The sequence below is a fragment of the Eufriesea mexicana genome, unplaced genomic scaffold, assembly GCF_001483705.2.
Source record: "Eufriesea mexicana isolate 0111107269 unplaced genomic scaffold, ASM148370v2 scaffold3953, whole genome shotgun sequence".
Lineage (NCBI taxonomy): Eukaryota > Metazoa > Arthropoda > Insecta > Hymenoptera > Apidae > Eufriesea > Eufriesea mexicana.
The window spans coordinates 65,979-80,293 of record NW_016911957.1 but is presented as its reverse complement, the minus strand read 5'-3'; the positions used below and the strand labels follow the sequence as shown (position 1 = coordinate 80,293).

At 39.6% G+C, this 14,315-nt stretch overlaps 1 long non-coding RNA gene across 2 annotated transcripts in view; it reads right to left on the bottom strand.

The window, feature by feature from the left end:
- LOC108551394 (uncharacterized) overlaps positions 1-14,054 on the bottom strand; it is a 147,720-nt gene extending 133,666 nt beyond the window's left edge. For both annotated transcript variants that reach the window (XR_001890477.1, XR_001890476.1), the window contains exon 1: positions 13,467-14,054. This is a non-coding gene — a long non-coding RNA (uncharacterized LOC108551394). The remainder of the gene's footprint in view (positions 1-13,466) is intronic.
- Positions 14,055-14,315: the final 261 nt, after the last annotated feature.

The window sequence follows — 14,315 nt, the reverse complement described above, 5'->3', positions numbered from 1 at the left end:
AAGAGAATAACTAAAAGGATTCTTAACCTCGGAAATAAAATAACTAAATAATTGAATCGACTACTATCACCTTTTATACTGAATGGAAAATATATTACCCGACAATTGTTCGATAAAACGTTCTAGGGACTCGACCTATCGCGTAAATCCCCAATTCCCTAGGCGGCGCCCAAGTGACCGATACTTCTCACTCGAGGTCGTAAGGTGGCGCTGAAACGAAAAATGGCGCCCATATCTCGTAGCGTGAATTCGCACGAGTTCTCTTTATTATGAACGAGAAGAACAAATGGTATTCGTTGCGATGAAATTTTCACGACGACACTCTCCTCGTGGAACTCAAGTTCGGAAGCGAAAAAAATTAAGTTTCCACGACAGAAAATCGCTGGAATTTCGCTCGTCCCAAGTTCTACAAAAATAAATCGCGAATATTCGTCGAATATTTAATAGAAAATTCTCGAAATTGTTGCGATATACTCGATACGAGAATTCCGTTCGCGGAATATGCGTGACACGAAAAATTGATCACGAGAGATGTTATAGTACTCGTTGACTTTACTAATAACCATAAGTAATAAAAATATTAGAGACATTTGGGAAAGCAGATTCTTTATATATTTCCTTCTTTCTTTAATATTAATAATTTCAAAGGAAAGAATTAAGAAAAACATTTCGAAATACACGAAAAACTTATTTTCCGGAGAAGTAGAGAATATAGGGGATTGGAATGGTAAAATAAATAAAGGGAAACCGAAGAGGAATTGAAAAAGAAACACAATACAGCGATAAAAAAATAAGATAAACTACTCGAAGAAAATACACCAAAGGGATTAGGAAACACGTAACAAAAAATGTTTAAAAAAAAAGAAAGAAAAAAAAATAGAAATAAATAATAAAAGTATATGGAGCAAATGGAAAGATTAAAACGGGAAAAAGAAGAGAGAAATGAAAAATTATACGTTGTTAAAAATGATAAATTAAATGAGTCAAAACATAACAAAAAATGTTCGAAAAAAAAAGAAAAAAAAATAGAAAGATTAAAAAGGGAAAAAGAAGAGAGAAATAGAAAATTATAGGTTGTTAAGAATAATAAATTAAATGAGTCAAGGAGGATAAAGCGGTGGAAGTTTGCTTGGTCGCGGTTGCAACCGGAAACGACGATCCCACAGCCTCGAATATTCTCCACGGCGAAGCTCGCATATTCGCGCGTGCCAATATTAAATTCGTCCGTTCGGATATTCCTGCTTGGCTTCAGTCTGAAAGGGCTCCCTTGCTTCCTCTCACGATTTTCGATTTACGCCCTGGCCGTCCCTGATATTTATCTAGGCTTCCGTTTACCAATAAAACCGAATTACGCAATAAATGTGATTAATATCGATGATTTATCAAATCGAATGCACGAAGGAACAATATCCTTCCTATTTTTCTTTCTTACAACCATTTCTCTTTACACTTGTATCTTTCCTGCATTACTATATTACTATATCACTGTGTATTTATATTTTATATTTATATTTGGTTTTAATTTTGGAAAAATTAATCTCAAAATTTACCGAGGGGGGAATGATCATATTTTGATGTGGTATATTTAGCTGGACGTTATTGATTTTCGAATATTTTATCGTACAGTTAAAAACGCAGATATGAATTCGATAAGGCATACTGGAATGAGACTGCAATTGATATAACCTAATAAATTAGATACGTGGTCGTAATATTTATCAAAAGCTCTACTCTAACAGAGACTGTGGATTTTTAAACTTCAGTGGAATATTGTTCGCGATGACAATATCTTATCGAGCGAGTTCTCCGAAGCAGAAATATCAGAGTGATAATGGATAATAAACGAGCTGACAAATCGTCACCAATGACGATCAAGATCCAGACCACTGTACAGCGTGACGTTCACTATATTTGGCAATTGACATCGTAACCTACAAACCTAAAACTGTACCCAATCATACATCCACTTATTCGACTATAAAGAAAAGAAATAAACGGATAAAAGAAAAAATAAAACTCAAAATGTCTACTCGTCATGAACCCTTCCAAGTATCAAATATCAATAGTTTCCATCAGTTCCACCAAAACATTCTCCAACTGTTCCATCACGAGTTCAAGCTGACAAACAGGAATACTCGAATCCACTGACATTATCAAGCATAAAACAATCAATCTACAGACATCTTCAAAGGTACTCACACGTGTCTACGACTCTCACTGCTCAGAGCCAGCTGACGTAGAACACGTTAAATCACAAAGGAGGAATCTATCCTCTTTGAAGGTGGTTTTTGGGCGTGAAAGATATCCTCCGAGGCTAGCAAAAATTATCCGCCATCAGCCTTGTCCAAACACAGTTGCTTTCCAGTCTGAACCAGTCAATAAAGATATCTCGAAGCTCTAACTCTTTCGTCGAAAAGCCTCTCGAGCCGAACGGTCCTGAAACGAGAGGTATCCAAACCCACTGACGTTTCCAGGGCACATAAAACAATCAACCGGCATGCAGCTTGGCCTGTACACGAGTGTTAAACTTTCGCTGCTCGGAACCAGCTGAACCTGGAACGCGTTAAATCACGAAGGAAGAAGAGACCATCCCGCCAATCGTACAAGACACGCCGGCTTCTGGATGCAGCCTCGAGGAAGCATTCCACTGCGTCGTATACCAACGTGTACGACACAGCGAAACGAAGGAGGGAAAGTGGCCGAGGAGTCGGCGGCAGCCATCGCGATCCCCGTACACGGGTAATAACTTCATGTAAGCGAGCAGCAGTTTGCATATCGCGCGGTATAGTTAGGTATAGTTGGCCTCGCGAGCCCTGGGCTGAGAGCTGCCTCGGGTCAACGACGCGAAAGAGAGGCCTCCGCCGTGGAAACCAGACGTTTTCACTCCAACGAAATTTTAGACGAGCAGCTTTGTTGACAGAGGTATAGGCCATCATTCGCGAGGTTAGACTGTCTGGCGAGGTTAGATTGTCTGACGAGACTGGCAACCTCGCGTTCGTGCTTCCAGGTTCGCCAAACTTGCATTGGCTTGGCTTGCAGGTCCGAGGGACTTTGGTTGGTAGACTTGGATCAGCAGGTTTGGATTAGTAGACGTAAATAGGTGAACTTGGATTAGCAGACTTAGATCAGTGAACTTGGATCGGCAGTTTCGGATCAATAAACTTGGATCAGCAATCTTGGGCCAGGAGACTTGAATTAGTAAACTTGAAACAGTAAATTTGGACTAGTAGACGTAAATCAGTGAATTTGGATAAACAGTTTTGGATTAATAGACTTGGATCAGCAACCTTGGATCAGGATGTTTGGATCAGTAAACTTGAAACAGTAGATTTGAACTAGCAGACGTAAATCAGTGAACTTGGATTAGCAGTTTTGGATTAATGGACTTGGATCAGCAATCTTCGATCATGAAACTTGGATTAGTAAACTTGAAACAGTAGATTTGAACTAGTAGATGTAAATCAGCGAACTTGGATTAGCAGTTTTGGATTAACAGACTTGGATCAATAATCTTGCATCAGCAAGTTTAGGTTAGTAAACTTGAAACAGTAGACTCGGATTAGTAGACTTAAATCCGTGAACTTGGATTAGTAGGCTTTGATCAGTGGACTTGGATGAGAAGTTTTGGATCAATAGACTTGGATTGCTAGACTTCGGTCAGAGGATATGGTTCTCTAGAATTAGCACTCCTGAATTAGTATACATACCCTAAATACCTCAAATACCTCAATTAAAAAGCCGAATTAGAAACAATGACAATTTGAATAAAAAAGATATTACCAGAACCCGACGTATAATTTTATATTTAAAAGAAATTTACAACAGATTTTTAAAATTTGGACCTCGATTAAAAATCTGCAGGAAATTTTTTGAACGAAATTATATTATGTGTTACAAGTAATCTACAGTACTTTGACATGCAATTGAATTTTGAGGAAAAAGCAGAAGCGTATCACAGATTTAATCATCAGCAACGCTACAAAGAGTTGCGGGAAAAATGAAATTGCGAAAAATTTTCCCATCCAAAAGGGAAGGAAAATTGCATTACACTCTTATGGGGGAAAAATCGGAAAATCAATATTCAGTGGAAAATCAACAATCGAGCAGCTGACAGAGTGCTTTTGAGTGGCGACGTCGATCGATCCGAAATGTTGTCCAGGTACTGTGCACGCTAGGTAGAATAATGTGCCGAACGAACGAATAGGGTAAATTGCCCATGTGCAGTATATACGAGAATTACAAAACTTCCAACACGATCTTCTCACGAAATTCACGGTGCACGTTCAGCAACACTATCGCACGCAAAATGTGAGGCAAATCGATGACCCGGGCTTCGTGTTCTATAGCCGAGTGCGCGTGTACTCGATGAACCTCTCGAATCAAATTTCTTTCGGAAAAAGATTGCGATATTTCTTATCGTGTTCCAGCGAAATACGAGTAGCGCGAAGCCTGTAAATAAAATACTACAATACTGGAATATAACGAACGATGATAAATCATAATATTAATTAAATTAATAAAACAAATAGCAAGCCAAGAAAAATACCCCGATATTTTTCTAATGCTTCGTAATTAAATATCGAGTATCTCGGAAAAATTAATTAAAAATGAATCCTGACGGAGCGAATACTGGAATATAACGAACGATGATAAATCATAATATTAATTAAATTAATAAAACAAATAGCAAGCTAAGAAAAATACCCCGATATTTTTCTAATGCTTTGTAATTAAATATCGAGTATCTCGGAAAAATTAATTAACCTTTCGCACTCGAGAGGCGACCAACAGTCACACCGCTTCGTAAAATTTTGAAGATCGATATTAATTAATACGTGAAATTTAAAATAATGTAACAATGTGAGAAGTATTGAAATCAAATAATTCTACTTGTTAATTATTATATATTATTATATGTCAGAAAATCTTTGAATTTCTACTTTTCTTTAACCAAAAAATCGTCGAGTGCAAAGAGCTAATATGTACTAAGTAAAAGGATAAATAAAAAGTAGGAACGCGACGATGAAAATAAATAAACAATAAAATAAGTAAATTAATAAATTAAATACCAAGAAGAAAAAGTACCTTTACATATTTCAATGCTTTCTAATTAAGTATCAAGTATTTTACAGAAATAAACTAATACGACAAAAATAAAAGAGGGGATGAAGAATAGGAATGTGGAGTAGAAAATAAATTAGAGAAGAGTAAACAACGTGTGACGATAAATAACGTAACTAAAAATGTAGGAATGAAAATAAAAATAAACTCCTGGAGAGAAAATAAATAATACTTGATAAAATGAAAAATAAATAATAACCTAAAATTAGTATCGGAAAGTGCGGAATATGTAAATTTACACGATTCCAGCCGATTTATTTCACTTTTTATTTATATTACACCGAATTTCTATTTTTCAATCAACGATATATCAATAAAAATCTCGATTATATCGCAGTATCGTCCCATTGATAACGGTTACAGAACGTGACTGTGCCATTAAAAAGTATTAATCATTCGAATTCGGTAATCGAAAAGGTGGGCGCCCCTCTGTGACTCATTGCACTCGTTTTAACCACATATGCACGACTATAATAGATCACCCCCGTATCTAGAGATGGGGTTCAAATTTTTGCCCGAAATACCTCTCGCGTTCACCAAAAATATGGTAAACAACAAAATTTCGAATGGGAATGGTAACTCGTATTTATTCCACGCGAATAAAAATCAAGTTAACCTAATTAACGAGAAATTGTTCCACCATGAATCCCCATCTCCGTTTCGCATTTCCACTAGGGAATAAACAATTGCACAATAGCATCACGAAATTTATATCACTTTCATCTATGCTTTGTATCGCAAACAAGTCAATTATTTGCATGGAGAATTGGGTAAACCTAAAAGCTGCAATATCTAGGACAAGAAAATCCAAAAATGCAAAAACCTAAACGTGTATGGATTGGTGAAATAAATTATTAAACTTAAGTTATTGCCTTCTATTTCTGATCATCTCCAAGATTGCCTTGTAATTAAAAAATTTGAATTTTCCCTTCTATCTTTTTAATCATCACCCCCTGCCCCCAAAAAAGTAAAAAAATAACCAAAAAATCCTTGTGCGAATTAAAAATAAAAAATTGGACTTACTTTTACTAGCAAGGAGGATTAAGAGAATGAAAATCTGGGAAAGAGCAGTGGAGGTATAGCGTGCATAAGACAAATTCGCAAATGGCGACCATTGGTGAGGAGCATTCGGGAAGATGGAGAGAGTAAAGAGCATTGTCAGTCGGTTTAATGCCTAGGGATATATAGGAAGGAAAAAATAAACGCAACCGCAGCAGAAAATTCCTTTTCCACAGGTCAAAGCAGCCACGTCACCACTCCGGCATCCGCTCCTCGAAGGTTACCACCATTCCACGATTCCTTCTTCCTTACCACATCCACTCAACCCTACATTTCCTCATTTTTCAGCGTGGAATCATCACGTGTTATACGAGTTACCCTGTACGAGATCCGTGTTGGCTCTACGTGAAAAATATGGAAGTGGATTGCAGGAAGAAAACCTGATAGAAATAATCCTTGAAAAATCATCGAGACATCTATTCGATGGTTAAGGGAGGGATAATTACTACCGAGTCGACTATGCTGGTTTTTCTTGGTTAGAAGATACACGAAGAATGAGATAGATTATTAATTACGTTATTATTCTTCAGAATTTTATGCAGTCTTATTTCATTTGGAGTATTAGAGTAGAGATAACTAAGATTCATTCGTAGAATCTCGTTTATGAGTGTTAAAAGAATTGTGGAAAATTGAGTGGATTGGTTAAGTTAGTTAAAAAATTGTTATGGTTAAAATTTTAGGGGATGCTTAGTGATACCTGAATGATTAAGGGGTGCTGGATTCCGAAAATAACCTGGATTACGAAATCTTTGGAATTTCTTAAAATATTCAGAATCTAAATGATAGCCTAGATCCCGAAATCTTAGGAATACCCCAAAAAATACAAAACTCCAAAAATATCCTGAATCCTAAAATCATTGGAATTCCCAAAAAATACCCGAGGTCCGAAATCCTAGAGATACCTAAAAATATTCTGAATCCCAAAAATATACTGGATTCCGAGATCTTTGGAATTTTATAAAATATTCAAAATCTAAATGATATTCTAGATCCCGAAATCTTCGGGATACCCAAAAATATTCAGAATTCTAAAAATATCCTAAATCCTAAAATCTTTGGAATTCCCCCAAAATACCCGGGGTCTCGAAATCCTCGATATAGCCAAAAATATTCCGAATCCCAAAAATTCCCTAGATTCCGAGATCTTCCTTATTTCTTAACCTATCCAAAATCCCCAAATGTTCGGGATTTCTGAAAATTTGGACGACTGCCATTCGTTGTACGACACAATCTTTTCAATGCAAACGAGACTAAAGAAAAACTGACACTAACCCGTTATTTCTTCAAATTTTTTCCCATCTTACTCGCCTATGCTAGTCTTCAGCGCCCTCCACGGGTGTCCCCGTGGAACCGAGGCTGACGGCGGTCCAAGGGTTACGGCGACGCGAGAATACGAAGAGGAAGAGACGCGTTCGCCGGAAACGACGACGCGATCCTTCCATTTACAGCGTGTCACGACGAATTCGGGACACGGTCGGGGCCGGGTAAACGAGATAAATAGCGGGGGACGCTCGGGGGACAGGGGAATATATTTGCATGGGCGAATTGGAACACCTGGACGCGCGTGTGTCCGCGGAGAGAAATTGCACGGAACGTCCTTGCTCGTTCCGAGCGAAACCGGGGCTGGTTAATTCGAGGAAAGCGACCGGCTAATCTGTCCGCCGATTTTCTCCAATCAGTTCGACACGGTCCAACTTGTTTCGATTACTTTTTCGCTCCCACTGACAAAGGGTGTCTGGTTTGCGACACCGGAGACATTTTTACCCACGCGAGAGAGCTTGGGAATTTTTTAATTCGAATTTTTCATAATGGTTAAACATGTATGAGAGATTCCGTTGTCATACTCCTGAAATATTTGGACCTTTTAATGAATTCGACAGGCATTGCCTGATTTAAACAAGATTCTTTATCTGAAGAGAATATCTAAGTTCCTAATTGTAGGCAATTATATGTAGGATGGCGAGCGGTGAACGACACTAACAATGTATTAACCCTTTACACTCGACAATTTTTTGGCTAGAGAAGAGTAGAAATTCAAGGATTCTCTATTAAAAAACTGACGATACTTTTTTGAGCAGTAAATAAAGAATCGTATAATAATAGAATTACAGAATTATTTGATTTCGATACCTCGCACACTGCTACATTCCATTAAATTTGATATATTAATTAATATCGATCTTCCAAATTTTATGAAACGGTGACTGAGGCTCACCTCTCGAGTGCAAAGGGTTAAGACTGGTAGCGCGGCGAACGAGTGCGCGGCCCTACTTCTAAGGGGGTGCATGGAAACGTTTGGGCGGCTTCTCGAAAAGCGAGAGATGGCGAACAGCCGCATCGGGCCCAACGCGAAAGAACAAACGACAGCGTCAAATCCTTTTGTCGGAATGTATGTCGAATGATTGAGAAGGAAAGCATGTTTATGGAAAGAGATAGATTTGGCTTCAGGTAAGGATGCAAGGGCACGAGGCAGTCAGAAGAGAGTTGAGAATCGAGTGGAGAATTGAGAAGAGTGTCAGAAGAGATTCGAGTCGAGACGTGTGAGAAACTTGGTGTAATATTTTAATTAAATAAAACCTGTTTTGTTACAAAAAGAGAGGTATTGCCAAAAATCCTACGTATATATATATACCATCAACCACCAATCCGTCTCTACATTATCATTTTTCGAATGATGTATTATAATCCTTTACCCTATCTCGACATTTTCTTAACGTAATATGCTACGCGTTTACCCTCTACTTTTCTAGGGTACCAGGGATATTTTTGGAAAACTGAGAAGTATTTAAATAAATTCGACAGTGTTTTTGGAATAATTTATTTGGACAGATTACTTCAGAAAGAAATTAACAAAGATCAGATTCTTTATGGAAACAAAGAAAGCAACAATCCCGAGAAACTCCAAGACCAAATTTCACCCAAAACCCAACATCGACCTAAATAACGACAACTCGAGGGAAAAGGAAAAGAAGATCGGTAGAACAAGAGGAAAATCCTATGCCACCATAACTAGACGGCAGTATTCTCCAACTAATAACCGATCTGAAAGTCGTATCCAACCCCGGCACACTCTCTGTCGTTAAAAGCAAACGAAAACGTTTCACAGACTTTACCTTCATCCTTCAGCGGCCATTCCAGCATGCGCAAAGGTAACGGAGTGAAACATTTCGGGGACCATTTACCCGGTTCAGAACGACTGGAAAAATACGCGAAAAGGAGAGAAGCGTCAGCAGCGAAGAGAAAAGCGAAGCAGCTGGCTCGATGACGTCACTACCTGTCTTACAGCTCTGCCAACACCCCTTGGGGTATGGGTCAGTCCTGGTACACACCCAAGAGCTCCGTCCAACTATTCCAAGTGGCGGAACTTCATTTGCGAACGGGCCGCATTTTCCGGAAACGCGACGCGCGCGAGCCTCGAGTTTCCTCGAGTATTTCCAGAGAAAGGCACACGCCGACTCCGCCCCCTCCGACCCCCTCCGCGCTTTTCCAGCGCCGGGAGATTTTCTGCTCGCGAATTTCTTCGCAGCCGACAGCGTCCCGCGAGCACTTCCGGTCGGTCCTCGCTAGTTCCTGCCACCAGGGTATGCGTTTCGTGCATGGGCAGAGAGGGAGAGAGAGAAAGAGAGCGAGAGTCGTCCAGTGCAGGTGTTCGAGACGCAGAGGGGTTGTTATTGAGAGTGGAGAACGAGTCGATAATCGCGGAGGGTGATTTGGCAGAGTGCTGGAACCGGATATTTAATTGAACTGGTGGGAGTTGCAGAGTCGAGCAAGAACGTTGGAAACTGGAAAAATTAATCGTTTCAACGTTTAGATGCTTGGGAATACCGGAAATGAATATTTTCGTGGATTTAAATGGTAGTTCCAGTTTCTCCATGATCTCTCGCTTTTCGCGGGTTTAGATGCTAGTTCCTGTTTTCCCATGATCTCTGGCAGAGAAGCAAGAATGGCGAACTGGTGGAAATTGCTCGACTATTTGAACATTTAAATATTTGGAAATAACAATATTTTAATTATTAATAAATATTAATATAATAATATAAGCCTGTTTGTGGCTTACATAATATAATATAATTATATAATTATATTATAGGAATCCACAAGCAGGCTTTGTAATTGTAATTAATATTTATAGAAGAAATGAATATTTTTGAGGATTTAAATGGTTCCTCCAGTTTTCCATGATCCCTGGCAGAGAAACGAGAATAGCGAACTGGTGGAAATTGCTCGACTATTTCAACATTTACATGTTTGGAAATATCAATATTTTAATTATTAATAAATATTAATATAATAATATAATTATATAATTATATTATAGAAAGCTACCAACAGGCTTTATTTTCTCTTCAGCTTACAGAAATAATGCGTATGTGTTAAATTTAACATAATTGTAATTAATATCTACAGAAAAAACTTGAAACTGTTGGTAATTTTACTATGACTCTCTACATACAGTGGCTCACAGAGGTATCGAATATATATGAATTTTCATGAAAGTTTGTAAGACTTTGTTACACTGTTAATTTGTAATATTTCAAACGAGTATTCTATGTACGTACGTACAGTATGACTTATACTGTGCAGTAATTCTTTGGTACACGGAATATCGCTTCAAGGTGCTAAAATGCAAATTGAAGATGTCAGTTACATCGTAGGAAAAAGAAAAAGTATATGAAGACTTCGATCGTTGAATAATCAGAATTACAAAGTTGGATAATTTCCTTGAAACAGATCGTTTGAATACCTCTATGTACCAGCGTATTTCCTCTAATTGATTTCACTTATATCCACAGTATCAATGTGAAAAAATCAAGGTTGAAAAGCTGCGTGAAAAGGAAGATTTCAATTATAATCGAATAAACGCCCGCTGTTAGATAATTAAAGTTAGCAACTGTAATTACGCAGCGCTCTGTATACATTATTACAACTCTCCGGCATTATCTATTATTTCTATGAGAATAATCAACGAAATGATTGCAGTTAACGACTAATTAACGAAGTTAGTATACAGGAGATCTTAATTTACACCGTAGACGTTTCGAAACGGTTAAGTTACGTGTTAACGTTGAGTTAACAAATAGGGAACCGCGATATTCTATGTTATTATTTGCTCCTATATTTATCTATTCTTAGATAATGGTCCAGAATGATACTAATCGATTTGTCATTTAGGTGCACGTCGATAAAGAGCACGTAAGGTTGCGTAACATGATGTCACTGTGTTGATCGCAGGCTGGCTCAATTTAATCGAGGAAAGCGTAATTGCTTTCGTTGACAGTTAACGTAGGTCAGTGCCAATCGAGAACTAAAATTAAAATCGAAAAAGTTAGCATCGATTTAACGTAAATAATACATCGAACTACGAGAGAGGTTAGGTTGCGTAAGATGTACCTTATCGACCCGCGCTTAATACGACAAGTCGATATCCATCGACGATAACCCGCTGTACTCCTTCATGCAATTTATCGATAATTATACAGGAGTAATTAACTCCTGCAAACAGATTCAATTCTGCACTTCATTAAACCGCAGTTATATCATAACGCTGCGAGACACTGGCACTTTTATAAACTACCGTTACGCAGGATACGCGTTATAAATTAAGGTTATGTTCGCGCCAACTGTATATCGTAACGAACGCTGTTCCATAAATTCTTTTGTTCGAATAAAATACATCCGTATGAGCCTGGTCGCGAGAGGATCGATCTTATTCGCGGAAGAAATTGCTAATTAAAATACTTTACGTTCCGATCGCTTTTAATCGACTAAGGTCAACGGTTTCATTGCATCGATATACAGTCACGAGCATAAGTATTAGCACACCTGGTTTTTAACGATGTAAATGCTTAAAAATCGAAAATAAAACAAAATATCCGATTAATTTTTTCCTTAATCATAACTGTAGTACGTAGTACGTAGTTACGGTTAATAAAAAGTTAATTATATATTCTGTTTTTTCATGCGATTTTTAAGAATTTATATCGTCAAAAACCAGGTGTGCCCATACATATGTTCGCGATCGTCTATTTCTTCGTATTGCAAAGAATATACGTCGGTAACGCGAACGCTCGAGATAAGGACAGCTAGTGGAATTAAAACGGGAAATGCACCCGGCTATACGGCGAGCAGCTAATTAGTCGACGATAAATTCGCGTTACGATCTGACGTCGCGTCGAGTCGAACGGTTAAACCGAGGGAGAGATCGATTATGCGCGGAGACACAAAAGCGTTGACCCTTACCGTGAGACGATTCCTTTCACCAGGATTTTCGCCGATCTATTATCGACCGAGCAACTCGCGTAAACAAAGTCGTAACCTCTTCCCTGAATTCGCTTCTGCCTTGCTCGAGGAATCAACATGGTCGGCGTTCCGAACGGAAACATAACCTCTCCACGATTTTCCGTGATACGTTTACGCGTGACGTGGTTAAAGTAATGTCGAAGAGAAATGAAAAGTTTCGATAATAAAAAGAATCGAATGTAAAGATACTCGCGTGGAGTTATTAAAGTTTCCATTAAGGGGAAACTTTTGGGAAATTTTCGCGAGGTTAATGGAAGCTGGGAAGAGTCGTTTGCGAAGAAGCTGAATGGGGTGTTATGTGAATAGACCATCTGGTTAGGGAAAACGTACGCGAATGTACGTTTCGTATATCTCGCATAGAGACGGTATTTCCAAAGCGATATTAATCCCTTTCCCTTTTTCGAAACGCTCTTTCGAGAGCCGTTCGCAAAAGCTCCATTGTATCCGAAGAGAAGTTATTCGAAAATCGTAATAAACCGATCGTTAAGCGATACGATCGACAAGGGGAAGCGAAATGAAAAAACAGAACGATATTAACGGTATATTGTGCCGAGAATATCGCATAGAATACCGGAAACCACGTGAGAAAACACAGAGTCGATGGCGCGAGCGTTAGGAAAAAGGGGGGAAAAAATTGCACGGGCATAAAGACAGTAGCATACGCGCCTGGACGAAACAATCGCGCGCGTCTCTCGATCGAGAAATCGCATCGCCGTCTAACCTCAATGACACAATCGAGCGGAGGCAGTGAACTTCTCTCCGGCGTCAGACTATTTCAAGCTCTCGAAACGCGGCAGGACAAGAGAGAGAAGAAAACCAGTTCACTGCGCGCGTAGAGCTACGTGACTTACGTAAAATATAATACGCTTCCGAGGAGAGACTCGATGCGTCCACGCGCACATATATATACGTATATACGCGCGCATACGTGCACACACGTCGCCGCTTGGATCATTACTCGCAAAGGACAAAATTCATCGACTTACGTCAACTGCAAGCTCCACTCTCGATCGATACACCGCGATATTTCTCTCCCACTCTGCCTGTCTCTGTTGCTCTTTCACAGCCGCTGGCTCCGACCCTTTGTTCCTATCGTCCCGGTGGATTCTCACTAATAAGCACCAAACAAAACCGAACAAGAGTAATGCGTAAAGTAAGGGAAACAGGAAAAACAGTCTTCTTTTGTCACGAATCACGGACAACGCGAACGATAGAAGAAAGGGTAAAGGAAGACGCACGCAGAAAAGCAAACAAGAGAAAAACGTCGAACACAACACACACGCGGGCCGCGATTCCGGCGCACAGCTGGTAGAACGTCGTCGTGCGCGTTACGCTGTGTACCGGCCACTCCAAACTCCGGCTGCCGTTTCAAGGGCAAGGCTAGCCCTCGTCGTCGAAAGAACGCGGTATTATCATCGCGTTACAGACGAATCCCTAGCCTTGGAAAATGAAAACAACCTCTACACGATCGACCGTCTTGCAAACCAAACCGAATTTTCTCTGTGAATCGAGTCGATCCGGTCGAGCTTTTGTTCCGTGTCAAGAGGAGAGGCCGAGCTCGTCACGAACCAACTCCTTCGATGGACGCGACGATACTGAGGCGCCGGCGTGTTTATTGCCCCCACCACCGACCGCCCCCCGCTGCTTCCAGCGACCTATCCCCACCACCGCCGCTGCTCTTTCCTCCTTCGCTTAACCATGCCGGATTCTTCCCCTACCACGCCACTCTCCCCACTACCACCATCCATTCGACCCTCTCCTACCTACATCCCGGGTCTCAGCTGTCCTACGGGTGTTCTGCTTCAAACCTTTTCCCTCCTGCTCGGGCTATCGTT